An 18,838-nucleotide genomic window follows, 5' to 3' on the forward strand; every position below is an offset into this window, starting at 1 on the left:
AATAGTGACAGCTATCATTTGAAGTGGACCTACTGGATGCCTGGCCCAGTTCCAAGTTCTTGACATAGACAACCTCATTTAATTCTCCCAGCAGCTCTGAGAGTTGGTATTCAGATCCTCACTTCATAGACAAGTAAATGGAGGCTTGGAGAAGATGTGCGCCTCATCTATGAAGGCCTAAAGAATAAGAGGAACCTAAAGAACAAGATTAGAACCTCAAGTCTGTCTTCATGGACTCGTCCTGAATCTCCTTCCCAGACAAGCCTCAATGTCAGAGAAAGCCAGCAGCACTAGAGAGTGTGTCATGTATTCTGCGCACAGGAGCTGATGTCATTAAGAATGTTCTCAGCCTTCCATTCCCCAAGAATTATGCCATATCTCACCCTGCTCTTCTCTCACCCTGAGCCAATGCCTCTAATTCCAGTGGGCTTTTAGAAAGAAAAAGGCACAGATAATGGAATCATTTATTTCTTTTTTATTACCCTTTCTATTTAATCAGCAAGTATATGTATTAAGGACCTGTAAGTATGCCTGTTGCCATAGTGTTCTTTCGTTTGTGACATTTCCTGGAGCCCTACTGTGTGCCAGGCCCTCAGTGTCTGTAATCCTTACAGCAACACTGGGGTCATTAAGATCATCCCCATTTTAAAGACAGGAAAACTGAGGTTCTAGAGAAGTGAAGTGGCCATGCTGAGGCCACCTAACTAGTAAGTGGTTAGGACAGGATTCCCTTCTAGGTTTGGCTCAAGTCAGGCAAGGCCTCTTCTTACTCTATTATTACAACTGTGGGTTTTTAAAAAAGGGATTTTGAAATTTCCTCTGGGTTCTGTGTATAGCAGGTAGGGGGCTGGGAGGCTGAGAGGAGAAAGAAAGGGTAGTGCAGGTGTTAGAAAATGTTCCTTGACTCCAGGAGCTGACGGCCTCCCTGCCATGATGCTCAGGCTGTGGGTAGTGATGTGAGTGAGAGCAGGCCAGGAGCAGGGCGTGGAGAGGTAACCACGGGCTCCAGCCTGCTCTCCTCGTGTCTGCAGTTGACAAGCCACAGCCATCCTTTATCCTCACCGCCAGCCCTGCCCCTCCCTTTAGCCGCTGGACTGCAGCCATCCACCAGCACCAGGCACTGGGCACCATGCCCTTCCCCTCCTGGCTGTGCTGTTTACAAGTGTGGGATTCAGGGACAGTCTGGGCTATCTTCTCCTCCCAGAAGATCACACTCCTGGGATGGAGGCTTAGCTTCAGGCCTCTCAAGACTCTCTGAGTCCAGCCCCTGCCAAGGCTGCCTTCTCCAGGCTGGCAGCAGGCCCCACCCAGGAGCCCTTGCCAATCAAAATCGAGCTGCAAGAAGCCTTTGCCTGGCTCAGGGGCTTTAGCAGGTGTGTGCGTGCGAGCAGGAGGGGTACAGAGGTGAGTGGCTAAGAGGCCTGAGGGTCGTCTAGGCATTGGGGGCCTGGTATCCCACAGCCACTCATGGCTGCCTTCCCCTGGGGCAATGTGGTTGCTGGGAAGATCCCTGCACTGGCTGAGAAGCTTAGACAAGTCACTCAACCTCTCTGGACCCCCTATCTCCTCATCTTTCAATTGGACGAGAAGTCTCGCAGCCACATACTGTACAGACACTAAAAACTAACATTTAGTAAGTGCTTGGCACTTTGCACACATTATCTTAGTCATTCTCCCAAACAACACTAAGACCTAAGAATCCTTAGCATCATCCCCATTTTATGGATGAGAAAACAGGCTCAGTGGGGTTAAATAACTTGCCCAGAGTCACAGGTGGTGAGTGGGTGGCCAGGGACTCAGCCTCAAGGTTGCTGGCCTCCTTTGTTGAGGGAGGTGACACTTACAAATGCCTGGACATCCTGCCAGATCCATCAGCTGCTGGTCAGGTGGTGCTCCCACACTTGCCTGCCTGATGTCGCACGATGCTGCCCCCCTAGAACTCCCTTGGTGCCCTAAGCTCATCTGCTGTGCTCTCCCCTCAAAAGTGAGTACTGCTTGCTTCTCTGGCCTCAGCTCCCTCTGTTCTTTGCCTAACCCTGCCCCTCCTTCAGATCAGCCTTCTGGGAGCTTCCCTGACCACACCCATATACAGCACGGTGGCCTTGCTGTTCCTTCCCACGGCTTCCTCCTCCAGAGGCAATACACACAACCCTGTCTCCTGTCTGCCCACACAGAGGCCACAGGTTCAGATCCAGACTCTGCCCTCCCAAGAGGTATGACCATCAGCAAGTGGGTTAACCTTTATTTCCTCCTCTCAAAAGTGGGCATAATAGAGGTCCCAACTTCACTGCCACAAGGCCTGTATGAGTTAGCACATGTGCAGGCTTAGGACCACTGCTTGATGAGAAACAAGTTCTCAATGCCTGATTCCAGGTGTCGTTTTCCCCATCAGATCTCTCCTGACAATAAATTGTAATTGGTGGTTAGGTTTGTGTCTTCTCTGCTGAACTCTAAGTTCCATGAAGGCAGGGGAGGTTTCTGTCTTGTTCCATGCACTTCCCCCAGCCTGGAGCATAATGCCTGGCACAAAATGGGCAATTAATACCTACTTGTTGAATGAATGAATGAATGCATGAATGAATATAATGAACCCCATTCTCAGTGCCACAGTGAAATAAGGTACTGCAGAAAAGAATTCAGGCAACATTCCTTAGAACAGTGCCTTATACTTGCCTGATTTGACAATCACTTGAGCCTTTTCTTAGGAATCTTGATTACAGGCTCACCCTTAGGAATTCTGGCTCCTTTGGTATGAGGGGTCATGATGGGAAAAGAGCCACAGTGGAAGCTTGGGGTCGAGAACAGGTCAGTGGCATGCCCCTGCTGAGGAAATGAAAGGGCCAGGTGGCAAGAGAGGAGATTTTGTTCACAAGATTTTGTTGTTGTTGTTGTTACTAGGAATTTATTTAAAAACAAACTTCTGGATCCATAAGTAAGTTCAGAACAATTTCTTATTTTCACATTTTTAGGGCTGTATTAGAATTGATATTCACAGTAAAATTCTGTGTCATCCAGAGATAGAGGATTTTAATGAACTATTAAACTATCCTTCAGTATTTTGAATTTACTAATACAGTAATACATATGGGCAGTTTTGAAAAACTGACCTGGTGCAATAGTCAAAACAAAAAGGTGTTCTGTTAACTACAAGATGTAAGTAAAACACCTTTTTTGAGCACATACTTATTTGAGGTTTTATGTTCACAAGATTTTTTTGGAAGGAGATCTGGTTGGGGGTTTGCTTGGATTCCCAGCCCTACAAAGAAGGAATGGTGGGAGTACCTGCCTCTCTCTGGAGCTTGGTCAGAGGCTTCCCTGTAGACCACAAGATATGGTAACCTGTGTCTACAGCAGGTTGGGCACACAGTGGCCTGGACATAGTTGGCCCCTCCCTTTGGAGAAAATCTAAAAGGGCCAGAAAGGGGCTGCTCCCTGGTAGGGATGAATGGAAGGAGGTATCTCTGAGGTGGGAAGGTTTGATTTGAGTATACAATGCTAGTGTGTTTCCTATGATCCAAATGAGGGCCTGGTCTGCCAAGGTGTTTCACAAGATGCTGGATATGCTCATCACCATCGTCATCAGCAGGGTTACGTGGTCTCGGAAATGTGGGGAACAATAAACAGAGTCTGTGCAGACCTAGAAAACCAAAGGCAGATTGGAGCACAGCCATGTGGACAAGGCACATGATCCATGTCACGAGACCTCCAGCTGAATGTTCCCAGGTTGGGAGGGGGCCTGAGGACCCCAGAGTCAGTTCTACCCTCTCCAGGGCCCTGTGAGCAGAAACCAGTTCACACCAGTGAAGTAAAAGCCTTTCCTTCCTTCCCCTCCACCTCTCTCCTTCGCTCTCTAGGCCCTAGCAGACTCCAAAACTGCAAATAGCAAGATGAGGGAAGAGGAGCTGAGGAAGGAGGGCACACACAGGGTGCAGGAAATTTAAACCCCCTTCTCCAGCTTGCTGTCTGCATAGACAGCAAGCGCAGAAGTATTAACTGTAAACCAGGTTCAAAGATATGACGATTACCTGGGACCAGATGCTTTTAATTGTTAACCTGACTCTGTGTTTGCAATTTAAAGTGACGTAAGAATTTTTGTCACCTAACAGAGGTCAGAAAACTTGTGGGACTGCCCAAGTTTTCATCCAGAAACAGAACAGGAAGAATGTCCTCCTGTGAATTAATCAGAAAAAGATACCAGGAGACAGGAATAAGGTTGCTTCCAGCTTGCTATCATGGGTGTAGATCTGCTTCTCTTCCTAAAATGTGAGGATCTTGAGGGCAGGCCCTGCCAGATTCAGCTCTGTCCCTCCAGCACCTGGCCACCTGTACATGGTAATTTCCTCCTTTCCTTCCACCTGACCCTGGGTGTTCAGAGGGGCGGCATCAGGCACCTGGGAGAGGGTAGCTCTAGATCTTATAGAGGTGGACAGAGATTCAGCCCATCCCTGCTGGCCTCTCTGTCAGTCATATAAACCATGCAGTTCATCAAACAATGAGGGAAATAAAAGGCCATACCATCAGACAGTTGAGCATCCATCAAGGGATGACTGGCTGCCAGCCTTGCTGGTCAGACAAACAATCTGATGATTACTCTATATTCAATCTGATGAAGTCCTCTCAGGACTCTGAGAACATCTGTCTTTTCCTGGAGGACCCTCCCCACCCCCCTGCCCAGGAGGCCTAGTCCTGGGTGCTCCTGGCATGGTGCCCAGTCCTGATCATTGTCTTGGCAGCCTCCTAGCTGCTGGTTCCAGTGCTTCCCCTCCTCCTTCCTCTCCCTCCTGAAGTGGGAGCTTCAAGCTTTGCCAAAGCATTACTAAGAGTGGGGGTGACGTCACCCTCTCTAGTCCCACCCCACCCCCGGCCTCACTTACCCTTCACCCTTGGCTGGCCCTGAGAATATGACACATCCTGCCTGAATAGGGGAGGGGGCTCCCCTTGGGATGGATGGTGAAGGTCCTCAGCCCCAGGCTCAGCACACTTAAACTGCCCTGTCCCCCCAGCTGGAAGCTGCTGTGTCTTGCTGGAGCAGCCTGGTCCCAGGGACTGGGCCAGACAGATCCAAATGCACACTGATTGCCTCTTCTGCGCACCACCTGAGTGGCCCTAAATAAAGGCCTTTACCTCCTTGGGCCTCATCTCTAAAACTACGAAATAATCAGACCTGATTCAGAGGGTGGGTGTGAGGTTTAAATGAGATCATGAATCAGCAAAAGGAACTTCAGTCCATCTTGATGTCTGAGGTTCATTCCTAAGAGACACATCTACACACACCACCAACCGTCAAAAATAATGTAATAGTAGTGAAGGTATGTGGTTAAGTATATTTGGGAAGCAATGAAAAAAAACCCTTCCCACCTACCCCCATCTACCCAACCCCACCACAGCTTCCACAGTGAACATTCAAGTTTTTATTGGTGTTTTATTCTAAAAATAATACATGATTACTATAAAAAGCCACAATGTAGATGGATATAAAGCTGAGAATGGAGTTCCTCAGCTCACTTGAAAGTATGAACAAATAACAAGAGCCCATATAAACCAAATAGATTTGGAAATTAATCAAACACAACTTCTAGAAATGAAAAACATCATCCTTCAAATTGCAGAATTAATGGTATGAGCTGAATAGGAGACTGAGTAAAGCTGAAGATAGAATTCTTGAAATATAAGATAGAGCTGCAGAAATTATCCTGAATGTAGCTCAAAGAGAAAGTTTGAGAATATAAAGAAGTAAAAAGACATGGAGGATAGAGTAGAAAGATCTAACATGTTTAATTATAATATGAGACAGAAAGGATGAAAGTATAGGAAAGAGGCAGTGTTTGAACACATCATAACTGAAAGTTTATGAAAGTTGTTGAAAGATAGCATACTATATGTCCAGGAAACCCAATAATGCCTAAACACTAGAAGTGAAAAGAAATCCATGCCTATACACATAAAAGTAAATCATCAGAGAGAGGGAAATATTGTGAAAATAGCGTCTAATGGAATATCATTTAAATGGACAGCTGACTTCTCAGCAACAATAATTCAATCCAGAAGACAGCAGAATGATATTTTTAATAATTTTGAAATTTATATTGCTAACAAAATAGTGGTTAGCTTAGAATTCTCAATCTAATGAATCTACTTTTCAAAAACAAAGATGTAATAAAACTGAGAGGGCTTACCACAAATAGACCTTACTTAAGGACATTCATAATGTCAAGGACACGACAAGGATGTCCGCTCTCATCACTTCTATTTAACATTGGAAGCTCTAGCCAGAGCAATTAGGCAAGAAAAAGAAATTAAAGGCATCTTGGTTGGAAAAGAAGTAAAATTATCCTTATTTGCAGATAATATGTTCTTATATACAGAAAATCCTAACAAATCAACTAAAAAACTATTGAAAATTCAGCAAGATTGCAGGATATAAGATCTAAGCACAAAAGTTAATTATATTTCTATACATTCGCAATGAATAATCCAAAAATGGATTTAAGAAAATAATTCCATTTATAATAGCATCAAAAGGAATAAAATACTTAGAATGCATTTAACAAAAAAAGGGCAAAATATGTACTCTGAAAATGGCAAAACACTGTTGAAATAAATTAGGGAAGACCTAAGTAAACGAGACTATCTTTACTGTTCATGGATTAGAAGACTTAATATTGTTAAGATGGCAATACACTCCAAATTGATTTACAAATTCTATGCAAAACCCTGGCTGGCTGTTTTGCAGAAACTGACAAGCTGATTCTAAAATTCTTGCCAAAATTTAAGAGACCAACCATAGCTAAAACAAACTTGGAAAAGCACAAAGTTGGGGGACTCAGACTTAATTATTTTAAAACTTACTAAAAATCTATAATAGTCAAAACAGTGTGGTATTAGCATAAGGATAGGCATATAGATCGATGAAACAGAATTGAGAATCCATAAATAAATCAGTATATTTATAGAAAACGGTGACAAGAAAACTCAATGGGGGAAGAATAGTCTTTTCAGCAAGTGGTGCTACAACAACTGGATATCCACATGCAAAAGAATGAAGTTGAATGTCTTCCTCATACCATACATGAAAGTTAACTTAAAATAGATAATGAAATTAAATGTAAGGGCTAAAACCATAAAACTTTTAGAAGAAAATATAGGTATAAATTTCAGTGACCTTGGGTTAAATAGAACCTTCTGTGACACAGCACCAAAAGCATAAACAACAGAAGAAAATATAAAGAAACCTGACTTCATCAAAATTTGAAACATTTGCGCTTCAAAAAACACAAAGGAAAGTGAAAAGACAAATACAGAATGGGAGAATATGTTTGCAAATCATATATCCAATAAAGAACTAGTATCTGGAATGCATAAAGAACTCTTACAATTCAATATTAAAAATAAACCAAATTGAAAAAATAGGACTTAAATAGATGTTTCCCCAAAGAATATGTACAAATGGCTAGTAAATACAAGAAAACACAAGTACATGGTCAACATAATTAATCATCAAGGAAATGCATGTTAAAACTACAGTGAGATACCACTTCATACCCACTAGCATAGCTATAATAAAATTTTGAAAAAGAAAGAAAGAAAATATCAAGTATTTATGGTGAGGACGTCAGGAAATTAGAACCCTCATGCATTGTTGATGGGAATGTAAAATGTTGCACCTACTTTGGAAAACAGTTTGGAAGTTCTTCAAAATATTAAACATTGAGTTATCATATGAGCCACTGATTCCACTACTGCATATACACCCAAGAGAAATGAAAAGTATATCCATACAAAAAGTTATACATGAATGTTCACAGCAGCATTATTCATAAATAGCTAAAATGTAGAAATGACCCGATGTCCTTTGGCTGGTGAGTGGATACATAAAATGTGGTATATTCATACAATGGAACATTATTTGGCAATAAAAAGGAATGAAGTACTGACTCATGCTTCAATATGATGAACCTTAAAAACTCTATGCTAAGTGAAAGAAGCCAGTCACAAAAATACTCACATATTGTCTGATTCCATTTATGTGAAATGTACAGAATAGGCAAAATCTAGAGACAGAAAATTGATTAGTAGTTTCGTAGGGCCATATTTGGGGGAAAATGTGGAGTGACTACTAATGGTTACTAAGTTTCTTATTGGGATGATGAAAATGTTCTAAAGTTGATTGTGGTGATGGTTGAACAACTCTGAATGTACTAAGAACCACTGAGGCATACAATTTAAATGGATGAATTATATGGTATACAAATTATAGCTCAGTAAAGCAGTTTTTAGAAAAAGTACTCTAGGTAGAAGGTAAAATAACTCCTAGTTGGAGGGCCCAAGAGGCAAGAAAGAATGGGGAGCACCTAATGTAAGAAATGAAACCATAAAACTCTTAGAAGAAAACATAGACCAGAATCTCTTGAACATAAGCACAAGGAATTTTTTACTGGATACATCTCCCTGGGCAAGGGAAACAAAATAAAAAATGAATAAGTAGGACTGCATCAAACTGAAAAGCTTTTGTACAGTGAAGGACACCATCATTAGAACAAAAGGCATCCTACAGTATGGGAGAATATGTTTGTAAACAATTTATCCAATAAGTGGTTAATATCCACAATATATAAAGAACTCATATGCCTCAACACCGACAAAACAATAACCCAATTAAAAAATGGGCAGAGGACCTGAACAGACATTTCTCTAAAGAAGAAATACATATGGCCAACAGGTATATGACAAGATGCTCCACATCACTAATCATCAGGGAAACGTAAATCAAAACCACAGTGAAATATGACCTCACACCAGTTAGAATGTCCACTGTCCAAAAGGCAAGAAGTAACAAGTGTTGGAGAGGATGTGCAGAAAAGGGAGCCCTCCTACACTGTTAGTGGGAATGTAAATTGGTGCAGCCACTATGGAAAGCAGTATGGAGATTCCTCAGAGAACTGAAAATAGAAATACCATGTGACTCAGTAATTTCACTTACAGGAATTTATCCTAAGAAACAAAATTCCTTATTCAAAAAGATATATGCACCCCTATGTGAGGCTAAATTGCATTATTTATAATAACCAAGTTATGGAAGCAACCTAAGTGTCCATAAATAGATGAATGGATAAAAATGATGTGGTACATATACACAATGGGATATTATTCAGCCACAAAAAAAACCATGAAATCCTGCCATGTGCAACAATGTGGATGGAACTAAAGGGTGTTATGCCAAGTGAAGTAAGCGAGGCAGAGAAAGACAAATACCGTATGATTACACTTATTTGTGGAATATAAAAACAAAACAAGATGAATGAAATAGCAGTAGACTCATAGACACTGAGTGACTGGTGGTTACCATGGGGGATGGCTTGGGTAGGTGGGTGGGGAGCATGATGGGGATAAAGAGGAACAAAAATTTGTAATCATAATGAGGTAGGGCAGGAACATGGGACAAGCATCATTATTAACTTTTCCTGCCTATGATGAAAAATTCTGAGATGTAAACAGTATAGGAAGAATAGGAGAGACCCCATCTTAAGGCTAAGATTCCATTTTAAAAAGCAAAAGTTGAGAAGTAAGATTCCTAACATATTCTCTGGTAATCAGACAATAACCCAACAGCCTATCTTAAGGCAGAGCAGACAGTCTTAACTGATGTGTCCCCACTCCTTGAGGGTAACCACTATGTTGGAGAAGGACAGGATAAATAGATTCCTTGTGTTGGGTTTATTTAGCAGAATTAGCTGGAGGGCTGATAACAGAGAGAGGAGACATGGTGTCTCACCAGAGAGAATCACTTGAGACCACAAGTCAAGCCTACACCCAACAAGCCCCTTCTGCCCTTTGCCCCATCTTGAAAGCTTTAAAAGACAGAATCTCCAAACTTTCAGCATGTCTCCTCTCCGATGACACCTGCACTTTCCTTTCTTTAAGTGCATACTTTCAAATAAAGCTTTCTCACTGCTCAGATTATTGCAGTTTGTCTCTTTGCTATTTCATTTTATTTCCAAGTCTTCACTCTGTCTTTGCTTTATTCCTGATAGGTAGGAAGGGACTGCTAAGAGCTCAGATTTGGGCCTGCATATTTCGGTCACCTGGGTGACCTGGATGGAACTGCCGTGTGCAATCTGCTCTTAGTAGCCTGCCTGAAAATCTCCTTTCTTGGGAAGTTCTCAGAACATAATCTCATCCAGTGCTCTGTGGCTCCCCCAAATCCTGGAGTGGTAGGGGCTGGTCCCCATGCTGTGCCAGCACAATGGCTGTATAATAGCAAAGCTAATAAAATCTAATTTGGGGAGTATAATATAACAAGGTCGAACTTAACTTTGTAATGCTAAGTGAGAATGTGAAAACATTAAGAGTAACAACTGAAAAAATAGAGAAAATAAAACTGCCTAACAAGTGGAAGGAGAAATGGAACTCCATACACATAGAAATCTGGACCTCATCTTATTACTGGCCATATAAGCAGATCACAAAGAATTGAGAATCCAGAAATAAATCAGTATACTTCTGGAAATATATACTTTGGCAAAGTAACTGTACCTTTGGGTAGACTCCCAAAGAGAAGGCAACACTGACCTCAGAATGCAGAGAACTTCAAGTGCTAGATTTGGGGCCTTTGGGAGGTAACATTACTTTTGTTCCTACTATTTGATTTTTCTCCCTTTAATATATTTTTCAGTGAGGGTCAAATCCATTTCATTCAAAGTGAGACATCAAAAAAAGAGAAAAGAAGATAAACAGAAAAATCTGTACAAATAACACAAAATAAGATCATGGGAATAAACCCAATTATATCAGTAATTAAGGTCGGTGTAAGTGGACTAAATGTTCTGGTTCAAAGACAAAATGTTCAGATTAAATTAAAACTTAAATTACAGCTCTAAGCTAGTTGTTCTTGAATCAAGTTTTTGAGACTGTGTTTGCTTAAATGTTTGATTTTCTTTTTTTAAGTAGCAGTTTATTGAGATAGAATCCACATACCACACAATTCATCAGTTTTAAGTGGGTTTTAGTATATTTGCAGAGTGGTACAAACATCAGTTTTAGAACATATTCATCAATCCAAAAAGATACCCCGCACACATTAGCAGTCACTCCCCATTTCCCTCAAAATTAATTCCTCAGCCTTGGGCTGCCATTACTTTGTACTTTCTGCCTCTATAGATTTGCTTATTCTGGACATTTCACTTTAACAGAATAACGTATGTGGTGCTTTGTGGTTGGCTTCTTTCACTTAACATAAGTTTACCCAGGTTGTAGCATGTCTCAGTACTTCATTTCTCTCTAATTGCCAAATAATGTCCCATTGAGTGGATATACATTTTATCTATCCATTCATCAGCCAAAGGGTATTTGGGTTGTTTCTACTGTTTGGCTATTATGAATAATGCTGTTATGAACATTCTTGTATAAATTATTCTGTGGACATACATTTTATTTTCCATGTGTTTTGTGTGGGCATATGTTTTCTAGGACTGGAGTTGTTGGGTCATATGATGACTTATGCTTAACCTTTTGAGGAACTGATAGATTTTTCCCAAGTGGCTGTACCATTTTACATTCCCATATTGATTTGTGAAGGTTCCAATTTCTCCATATCTTCTCCAACACTTGTTATTTTCTGACTTTTTTATTATAGCCATTAAATTGATAATTCATCCTGACCAAGTGGGATTTTATTACAAAAATGTAAGGTTGGATTAACCTTACAAAAACCAGTCAATATAATACACTGTATATAAACAGACTGAAAAAGAAAAGCCATTTGATCATCTGAATGGAAGCATTAAAAGCTTTTGTTAAACCTCACATCCATTCCCTATAAAATCGCTCACAATAGAACAGAATGAAAGGGAGCTTCCTCAACATGATAAAGAGTAATTATTTTAAAAAAAACACTGCCATTAACATCATATTAATGATTAAAGACTTAATGATTTACCACCTAAGATTAGTCACAAGTCAAAGATGTCTGCTGTCACCACTTCAGCTCAGCAGTGTACTGGAGGCTGTGGCTGGTGCATTCAGGCAAGAAAAAAAAATAAAAGGAAGAAAGGATTAGAAAGGAAGAAGTAAATCTGTCTTTATTTTGCAGATGACATGGTGAACTATGCAACAAATACTCTGGAATCTACAAAAACACTGATATAACTAAGTGTGTTAGGAAATGTGGCATGGTATAATACAAGGTCAAAACTATTTCTAGACTCTACTCACAACAGGAAATTGAAACAAAAAAACATTTATAATAATATCAAAAAATATGAAATACCTAGAGATAAATGTGAGAAAATATGTGAAAAACCTGTGCACAGAAAACTATAAAACTAAAGGTCTAAATAAATGGAGAGCTATGCTGTTCATGGATTAGAAGGCTCAATCTGTTGAGATGTCAGTTCTCTCTAGATTGGTCACACAACTCAATCCCAATCAAAATCCTGGCAAGCTATTTTTATAGAAATTGATAAGCTGATTCTGAAGTTCACTTGTACATACAAATGGCCTAGAATTGCTAAAATAATTTTGAAAATGAAGAATAAAATTGGAGAAATTACACTACCTCATGTCAAGTCTTGGGATAAAGCTACAATAATCAAAACAGTATGATACTAGCATCAAAATAGACAAATAGATCAATGGAACAAATAGCCTGCAACTAGACCCACGTATATAGTTAATTGATTTTGAACAAAGGTACAAAGGCAATTCAGTGGAGAAAGGTTAGTTGTTGAGAGTTTAGCTAGGCTATCCATAGTAGTTGCTGCCTTGGCACCCATTTTGTTTGGCCAAGCAGCCTTTGGGGGCCTTAAAGTGACACCACCTCTCTCATGCAAATGCAGCATGCTCTAAATAATAGCTCACAGAGTCACAAGCAAATTTAAGTTCCTAATAAGACTTTCCCAACTTCCCTTGTGATAAATGATCTTCCCTGCCTCTGAGGACCTTTCCCTTATGTGCTCCTTACCCAAACCCCACTCTTTTGGTTTTTTGACAATCTCATCTTAGCCCAGGAACTCCAAAGCACTACATCCACAGGCCCTAAAAAGGAAAGTGCTCCAGATCCTGTCTCTCTCTGTCTGTACTGTGCCTTGACCTCCCTGTGTGGTCCCTTGAAGCATGCCTTATACTTCCTGCAGGACCTGTGAGTATTACATGTTTCATTTCAGTTTCTCTTGCAGTCTGTTGTTGAACCCCAACTTGCCAGCTGGCACTCCATACCCCAATTAACAGATGTTAAATTTAACAAAGTCATATCAATAGTCTTGTCAAAACATGGTGCTGGAACAATTGGATGCATGTATTTTTAAAACTTAACTTAGATCCATACCTCACACCTTATACAAAAAAGAGCTCAAAATGGATAATAGACCTAAATGTAAAATATGAACTTACAAAACTTCTGGACAAAAACAAAAGAAAAGATACGTGTGACCTTGAGCCATTAAAGAAAAAAACTGAAAACTGGACTTCATCAAAATTAAGAACTTCTGCTCCTTAAAAGACATTGTTAAGAAAGTGAAAAGACAAGCCACAAACAGGAAGAAAACATTTGCCAATCCCATATCCAATAAAGGACTTCTATCCAGAATACATAAAGCACTTTTAAAACTCAACAAATAAAAATTAGAAATGGGTAAAAAATTTGAACAGATACTTCACCAAGGATGATATACAATACAGATATCAAATAGGACATGAAAAGATGCTCAACATCATGGGCAAGATAAGGGAATGCAAATTAAAACTACAGTAAGATACCATTATACACCTATTAAAATGTCTAAAGTGAAAAGGCTTGACTATGTGGAGTGTTGGTGAGGATATGTTAGAACCCTCATATTCTGCTGGTAGGCATGTAAAATGGTAAAACCACTTTGGAAAACAGTTTGACAGTTTTTGAAAAGTTAAATATCCACCAGTCATACAACCCAGCCATTCCACCTCGATTTACCCAGGAGAACTAAAAGCATATGCTTCATTCAAAGATTTGTATGCCAATGTTTATGGCATCTTTACTTATGATAGCCAAAACTGGAAGCAACCTAAATGTCCACTGAAAGCTGAATGAATAAACAAATTGTGGTATATTCATACACTACACTATTACTCAGCAATAAAAAGCAATGAACTATTGATACACATAGTAACTTAGATGAGTCTCAAAATAATTATACTGAGTGAAAGAAGCCAGGCAAAAGAGAATATATATTGTATGATTCCATTTTTTAAAATTCTAGAACATACAAATGTATAGTGACATAAAGCAGATCAGTAGTTACGTGGAAGGAAGGTAGGGGAGAGCAGGAAGGAATTACCAAAATGTATAAGAAAACTTCTGGGGAATGACAAATATGTTTACTATCATGGCAATAGTGGTGTTTTCACAAATATATGCCTATGTCAAAACTCATCAAATTGTATGCTTTGTATATGTTAAGTTAATTTATATCAATTTCAATTAAGCTCCTCATATAATCAGAAGATATTACAAAATTTCTTCAAATACATATTAAAAATTGTATGACATGCATGAATTCTTAGAAAAATAAACTTAAAAATTGGCACCAGATAACCATGAATCTAAAGCCTGCAATGGCAATAAATACATTCCTATTGATAATCACCCTAAATGTAAATGGAGTGAATGCACCAATCAAAAGACATAGAGTCACTGAATGGATAAAAAAACAAGACCCATCTATATGCTGCCTGCAAGAGACTCACTTTAAACCCAAAGACATGCACAGACTAAAAGTGAAGGGATGGAAAAAGATATTTCATGCAACTAACAGAGAGAAAAAGAAGGAGTTGCAATACTTGTATCAGACAAAATAGACTTCAAAACACAGAAAGTAACAAAAGACAAAGAAGGACATTACATAATGATAAAGGGGTCAATCCAGCAAGAAGATATAACCATTATAAATATCTTTTCTCCCAACACAGGAGCACCCACATATGTGAAACAAATACTAAGTGAATTAAAAGGGGAAATAGAATGCAGTGCGTTCATTCTAGGAGACTTCAACACTCCACTCACTCTGAAGGACAGATCAACCAGACAGAAGATAAGTAAGGAGACAGAGGCACTGAACAACACAATAGAACAGATGAACCTAACAGACATCTACAGAACTCTACACCCAAAAGCAACAGAATACACATTCTTCTCAAGTGCACATGGAACATTTTCAATAATAGATCATATACTAGGCCACAAAAAGAGCCTCAGTAAATTCAAAAATATTGAAATTGTATGAACCAGTTTCTCAGAGCACAAAGGTATGAAACTAGAAATAAATTATGCAAAGAAAATGAAAAATCCCACAAACACATGGAGGCTTCACAACATGCTCCTAAATAACTAATGGATCAATGACCAAATAAAAACAGAGATCAAGCAATATATGGAGACAAATGATAACAATAATTCAACACTGCAAAATCTGTGGGATGCAGCCAAGGCCATGCTAAGAGGAAAGTATATTGCAATAGAGGCCTACCTCATGAAAGAAGAACAATCCCATATAAGCAGTCTAAACTCACAGTTAATGAAACTAGAAAAAGAAGAACAAATGAGGCCCAAACTCAGTAAAAGGAGGGACATAATAAATATTAGAGCAGAAATAAATAAAATTGAGAAGAATGAAACACTAGAAAGAATAAATGAAAGCAAGAACTGGTTCTTTGAGAAAATAAACAAAATGGATAAACCCCTAGCCAGACTTATCACGAAAAAAAGAGAGTCTATACACATAAACAGAATCAGAAATGAGAAAGGAAAAATCACTATGGACACTACAGAAATACAAAGAAATATTAGAGAATACTGTGAAAAATTACATGCTAAAAAACTGGATAACTTTCAGGAAATGGACAATGTTCTAGAAAAATACAACCTTCCAAGGCTGAGCAAGGAAGAAACAGAAAATCTGAACAGATCAATTACCAGCAACCAAATTGAACTGGTAATCAAAAACCTACCTAAGAACAAAACTCCTGGACCAGATAGCTTCACCACTGAATTTTATCAAACATTTAGTGAAGACCTAATACCCATTCTCCTTAAAGTTTTCCAAAAAGTAAAAAGGAGGGAATACTTCCAAACTCATTCTATGAGGCCAGCATGACTCTAATACCAAAACCAGGCAAAGACACCACAAAAAAAGAAAATTACAGACCAATACCCCTGATAAACATAGATGCAAAAATCCTCAACAAAATATTAGCAAACTGAATTTAAAAACACATAAAAAAATAACACTGAGAAGACAAGTAATGATTCTATAGCATCTTACTATGCTGCTGGACAGTGACTGTAATGGGGTATGTGGTGAGGACTTGATAATGAGGGGAGTCTAGTAAACATAATATTGCTCTTGAAATTGTATGTTAATAATACAAAAAAGTACATCAAAAAGATCATCCATCTTGATCAAGTAGGATTTATTCCAGTGATGCAATGATGGTACAACATTAGAAAATCCATCAACATCTGTCAGTCCCTCCCTTCTTCTGACCCACAGATAAGGGAGAAGACACGATGAGATATCAAAGATCTGAAAAGACCATCCAGGGGATTCGAGGCTTAACATCTCAAGAGTGGTGCTGAGAGGGCACCCTTCATATTTATTGAGCAAATACATGTTAACAACAATAGATTCTGTGTGGGGGACTTAATAGACAACCATTAACTAACTCTAAACTTAATCCTTGGCAGTCTCCTGGGGTGTGATGTCTTTCATGGTATTGAAACAATAGCAAGGGCAATTAGATCACAGAAACTGCTTTGGTCTTGTTTGTTCTGTTCTTGATCACTTATTAGGAATTACAGGAAAAATAATCAAGTCACATATGATTATTCATTTGGTTTCTATACTTGGTTTCTATGTTAATCCCACAAACATCATCCACACATCAACAAAAAGGACAAAATCCACGTGATCATCTCCATAGATGCCAAAAAAGCATTCAACAAAATTCAACATCCATTCATGATAAAAACTCTCAACAAAATGGGTATAGAGGGCAAGTACCTCAACATAATAAAGGCCATATATGACAAACCCACAGCCAACATCATACTTAACAGTGAAAAGCTGAAAGTTTTCCTGTAATATTGGGAACAAGACAAGGATGCCCACTCTCCCCACTTATATTCAACACAGTTCTGGGGGTCCTAGCCACAGCAATCAGACAACACAAAGAAAAGGCATCCAGATTGGAAAAGAAGAAGTTAAACTGCCACTGTTTGCAGATGACATGATATTGTACATAAAAATCCCTAAAGAATCCACTCCAAAACTACTAGGTCTAATATCTGCATTCAGCAAAGTTGCAGGATACAAAATTAATACACAGAAATCTGTTGCATTGCTATACACTAATGATGAACTAGCAGAAAGAGAAACCAGGAAAACAATTCTATTCACAACTGTATCAAAAAGAATAAAATACCTAGGAATAAACCTAAGAATCAATGAAGTGAAAGACCTGTACTCTGAAAACTACAAGACAGTCATGAGAGAAATTAAAGAAGATACCAATAAATGGAAACACATCCAATGCTCATGGATAAGAAGAATTAATATTGTCAAAATGGCCATCCTGCCTAAAGCAATCTGTAGATTCAATGCAATTCTTATCAAAATACCAACAGCATTCTTCAACGAACTAGAGCAAATAGTTCTAAAATTCATATGGAACCATGAGAGACCCCAAATAGCCAAAGCAATCCTGAGAAGGAAGAATAAAGCTGGGGGAATTATGCTCCCCAACATCAAGCTCTACTACAAAGCCACAGTAATTAAGACAATTTGGTACTTGCACAAGAACAGGGCCATAGACCAATGGAACAGACTAGAAAGCCTAGTTATAAACCCAAGCATATATGGTCAATTAATATACAATAAAGGAGCCATGGACATACAATGGGGAAATGACAGCCTCTTCAACAGCTAGTGTTAGCAAAACTGGACAGGTTCATGCAAGAGAATGAAGATTATTGTCTAACCCCATACGCAAAAGTAAACTCGAAATGGATCAAAGACCTGAATGTAAGTCATGAAACCATAAAACTCTTAGAAGACAACATAGGCAAAAATCTCAGCAACTTTTTCCTGAATGCATCTCCTCGGGCAAGGGAAACAAAAGCAAAAATGAACAAGTGGGATTACATCATACAAAAAGCTTCTGTACAGCCAAGGATACAATCAGCAGAACAAAAAGTCATCCTACAGTATGGGAGAATATATTTGTAAACAACATATCTGACAAGGAGTTAACATCCAAAATATATAAAGAACTCACATGCCTCAATACCCAAAAAGCAAATAACCCAATTAAAAAATAGGCAGAGAATATGAACAGACACTTCTCTAAAGAAGAAATTCAGATGGCCAACAGGCACATGAAAAGATGCTCCACATCACTAATTATCAGGAAAATGAAAATTAAAACCACAATAAGATATCACCTCATACCAGTTAGGATGGCCAACATCAAAAAGACCAAGAACAACAAATGTTGGCAAGGATGCAGAGAAAGGGGAACCCTCCTACACTGCTGGTGGGAATTTAAATTAGTTCAACCATTGTGGAAAGCAATATGGAGGTTCCTCAAAAAACTAAACATAGAAATACCATTTGACCCAGGAATTCCACTTCTAAGAATTTGCCCAAAGAATACAAGTTTTCAGATTCAAAAAACATATGCACCCCTATGTTTATTTCAACACAATTTATAATAACCAAAATATGGAAGCAACCTAAATGGTCATCAGTAGATGAATGGATAAAGAAGATGTGGTACATATACACAATGGAATATTATTCAGTCATAAGAA

The 18,838-nt window shown here is 39.0% G+C and overlaps 1 long non-coding RNA gene across 1 annotated transcript in view; it reads right to left on the reverse strand.

Annotated features, from left to right (window-relative positions):
* LOC118968054 (uncharacterized) overlaps positions 1 to 18,838 on the reverse strand; it is a 53,810-nt gene that overhangs the window by 6,704 nt on the left and 28,268 nt on the right. The gene's annotated exons all lie outside the window — the stretch shown is intronic.

Source organism: Manis javanica, chromosome 11 (assembly GCF_040802235.1).
Source record: "Manis javanica isolate MJ-LG chromosome 11, MJ_LKY, whole genome shotgun sequence".
Lineage (NCBI taxonomy): Eukaryota > Metazoa > Chordata > Mammalia > Pholidota > Manidae > Manis > Manis javanica.